General features: G+C 43.8%; 1 non-coding gene across 1 annotated transcript; it reads left to right on the top strand.

Annotated features, from left to right (window-relative positions):
* Positions 1 to 2,125: 2,125 nt before the first annotated feature.
* Positions 2,126 to 2,197, top strand: TRNAE-UUC (transfer RNA glutamic acid (anticodon UUC)). Its single transcript has one exon. It is a non-coding gene; the product is annotated as a tRNA-Glu (tRNA).
* The last annotated feature ends 1,887 nt before the right edge of the window (positions 2,198 to 4,084 follow it).

Genomic DNA, 4,084 nt, shown 5'->3' with positions numbered 1-4,084 from the left:
AGCCCCAGCTGGGGAGGAGGGTCCAGACGAGTGTACTGGGGTAAAGCCTCAGCGAGCCTATTAAGGAAAACTGCAGGGTTTTCATTCGTTCATTCATTTATGATAGTCACACAGAGAGAGAGAGAGAAAGAGGCAGAGACACAGGCAGAGGAAGAAGCAGGCTCCATGCACCGGGAGCCCGACGTGGGATTCGATCCCGGGTCTCCAGGATCGCGCCCTGGGCCAAAGGCAGGCGCCAAACCGCTGCACCACCCAGGGATCCCCAACTGCAGGGTTTTCATCCGGATTCTGAATGACTTCCTGGAGTTTATCATAGTTGATGGCCTCTAACAAGGTGACTTAATGCAGTGACTAAATGCAACAAAACTTAATTTCTAAATGTAACAATAAAATGTACCTGTTGGTAGTTGGCAAGCTGTTTCCACTTCAGAGTTTCTCTCATTCCATCTTGTGGCTCTGCTCCCTCCTGCCTCAGCTGGAAGGGGCTGGGGAAGATATTGTGCCCAGCATGGCAGGGAAACCCAGCCAGCCAGCCACTCTTCATTTTTCAGAATGGTAATGAATGATCCTGAAGCCTGTGTTGTGCTTCTTGTTCTCCCATGCCAGGGATCTGTAGGGAGTAAGAAGAGGCCCCAAGACTCTCCTGAGACCTCTGCTTCCCACAGAATCTTCCCTAATACCCTACTATCATAGGGTGACTGGCTATAGGCAACACAGAATTAAAAGTACTGGATTAAATACACACCTTTCACATTTCAGTAGATAATTGCCAAGTTGTCCTCCCTATCCCCACAGCCCATTTCTGTCCTCATTGAACCAATTCCTCAATGACACTGGCTATTGGGTTTTTTTTCCCCCTAGAATTTGTTAACTAATCAGAACTCCTTGCCTCTCTGTCCACTATTCATATCTTTGACCCTTGCTCCTGTGGATTCCCCCAGATGTTAAGATTCAATTGTATAGTAATAATAGTCACCTTTTCCTATCCAACGTGTTTCAGACATTTTCTCCCAATCTGTAGCTAGAATGTTGACATTATTTATGGTTCCTTTCATGCCAAAAAAAATGTTTTCAATTCTTAAGAATTTTTATTTTTCAATAGACAATTGAAATTCTTTGAGATTCAGAATACTTTAATCCCTCCACCCTTCCTTGATTTTTGAGTAGAGTGATCCTGGCCCTCCTTTGTGGTAATGTCATTGTGCCCCTAAGTGTGTCTATTACTTGCACAGCACTGTGTTTCAGTGTTCGCTGCCTGAGAAGGAGTTCAAGAACAATGCTGGTTTTATAAAAAATAAAAAATAAAAATGGTCATAAACACATTTAGGAAATCCTGACACTGTGCCTCCTTGATCAAGTTTGGTAAGTTTGATGAGTTTCTAAGCACTTCCTTTCTTCCATATCTTTGCCAACACTTGACATTTTGACACTTATGTTTTGTCCAAATGCTAGCTGGAGCCAGGGAGGTCGAGATGCTTTTCAAATGGTTTTGTCCGAGGGGATCCTCTCCAGCTCATGGCCTATTCACAATAAGTTCTCCCTTTTACATCGCAGTGTTTGCCTAATTATAAATCATGTGTAGTTTATATGAAAGCAACCCTTTGTATGTTTATCTCTCAATCTGTTGGGGTTTGTTTGTTTTGTTTTTTCACTTTTTTCCCCCCAAAGTATGAGTTATTCACCTGGTGCAATGTGTGGATTTTTCCTTTATGGTCTGGGCCTAAAGCCTCATGACTGCAAAGACCCGGGCTAAGGAAAGGTTTTGAGCCACAAGGTCAAACTGGGGAACTGGGACCTGGGAAGCCAATGTCATAACGTGTTTCTCGAGCCACTCCAACCGCTCTTTTCCAAATCCCACGGCCGGAGCTCGTTCACAGCAGTTTCTGGGGAATGCACCTGGCCGGCGAGGGGCGGGTGAGGGCCGCCTGGGGTCCGCGGGGCGCAGCTCCGGCGCAGGGGCGCGCTCCGCCCTCCCGGAGGAGCTCCCGGAGCTGTCCACAATCAGCAACGCCGAAAGCCACGCAGGCGCAGAAGGCGGGCGCGCAGGGGGCGGGGCCGCGCGCGGAAGGCGGAAGTCTGCAGGAGGCTTTTCAATTCACTTACACTGGAGGCGACTTCTGTCGCCTCCCATATGGTCTAGCGGTTAGGATTCCTGGTTTTCACCCAGGCGGCCCGGGTTCGACTCCCGGTGTGGGAATGCTGGAGTTTTTATAAAAAAAAATTGCTACCCAGCGCATTTGTATCCTTCCTAGCAAGAAAGCGTTGAATACAGTTGTTGAAAGCTGTAATTCTGAAGGGGAAATGCTGAGGCATAAGGACCCAAATCTTGTTGGTGTGTTTCTCCAGCTTGGAAAACTCGCTTGTGTAATTAGTATTGTTACTTCTGCCCATCACACAACTCATTTAAAATGTCATAATAAATCATCATAATTAACATTTAATTGTCAAACTGCATTAAACGGATTCATTTTTTCTACTGTTACTCAGTTTACATATAACACTGTGTAAGTTTAAAGGTGTACAATATGATTTTATATGTATATGTATATACACACATATATTTGCCACAGTAGGGTGAGTTCATACCTCCATCACCTCATGTAATTGCCATTTCTTTTCTATTTCTTAGAATTTCTTATGTTTTGGCCAATTTACTGCTTTTATGCCCCCACTAAGTATTTCTGGCCCAAGAATAAAGAGATGGAGAACAAAACAAAGAGAGGAAATGGGGTCTTAGAAGCTAAACCCAAAAGGAGCTGATATTTTAGGGCTTTTTGGGGAAAGCAAAATGCTTTTTTTTTTTTAAGATCTTATTTATTTATCATGAGAGAGAGAGAGAGAGAGAGAGAGAGAGAGTCAGAGACACAGGCAGAAGGAGAAGCAGGCTCCATGCAGGGAGCCCGATATGGGACTCCCAATTTTGGAGGTCAAGGATCACACTGGGCGGAAGGCAGATGCTCAATGACTGAGCCACCCAGGTGCCCCGCAAGGTGCTTCCTGAAGCAAGAGTCTCTATGGCTAGGATATAAAGAAATGAGAGGTCTCCAAGTAGAAGTATAGCTTTAACAGAGGTTTAACAAGGGTAGGGAGTAAAAAGAAAATCAAATCCATTCAAATAGCTAACTTTCACAGAACATGTTGTGGGAAAACTGAAGCATGAAATCAGCTTCTGGATAGTGTGGTTAGGTTGAGGTCAATACTCAACAAACTCAAATTTTGAGAAGGAGGAAGGGCCTTGAAACTTTCTCAGCTTCTAAACCATTTCCCAGATAGGAATAAAGTATTTTTCTATGAATAGGCCTACATGTTTTTTAATTATACTATAAGTCTACTGGGATCGAGTCCCATGTTGGGCTCCCTGCGTGGAGCCTGCTTCTCCCTCTGCCTGTGTCTCTGGTTCTCTCTCTCTCTCTGTGCCTGTCGTGAATAAATAAATAAAATCTTAAAAAAAAATTATACTGTGTCTAGATGAGCAGCTGTCAAAGCACACGATGCTATCTCCTTTGAAAGTTCTATTGTTTGAACCAATCCTATGCCATTCACTAAGATCGATCAAGTCATGGGGGCAAACTCCAGGTACACCAGTTGTGGATATCTTGCCCTTGATCTGGACAATAAAACGGTTGGCGAAAATATCCAGCAAACTTGGACTTACAGCCACTCCCAAATACTTAGACTAACTCCTGGAATACATATCAACAAGTTTAGCCCAATCCATTATCTTCTGCCTACTTGATGTAATAATCTTAGTATCCATTTTTATATCTATTCCTCAAATGTTTTCAAATATAAATTGGCATAATCTTATAATTATTTCAATGTCTAAACAATCTTATGCTGGGTCAGACTATATGTATACCTGACCTCCTGGCAGGCTTGGGACTGAGTTCCAGTTTTGTGTCTGAAAACTTTGGAGAGTGATGGTTTGGAATGGGCATCCCCATGCAAGGTAACCACCATGGTTAAAATCCATATTGAGTTCCTTGGTGTGCAAAGTGTGGTCTGTGAACCAGCAGCAACAGCATCATCTAGGCACTTTCTAGAAATACAGAAACTCAAGCAACACCCTTGGCCTACTGAGTCA

Source organism: Nyctereutes procyonoides, unplaced genomic scaffold, assembly GCF_905146905.1.
Source record: "Nyctereutes procyonoides isolate TBG_1078 unplaced genomic scaffold, NYPRO_anot_genome, whole genome shotgun sequence".
In the NCBI taxonomy this organism is placed as follows: Eukaryota; Metazoa; Chordata; class Mammalia; order Carnivora; family Canidae; genus Nyctereutes; species Nyctereutes procyonoides.
The sequence above is the reverse complement of the archived record's forward strand: the minus strand, read 5'-3'. Positions and strand labels throughout refer to the sequence as shown.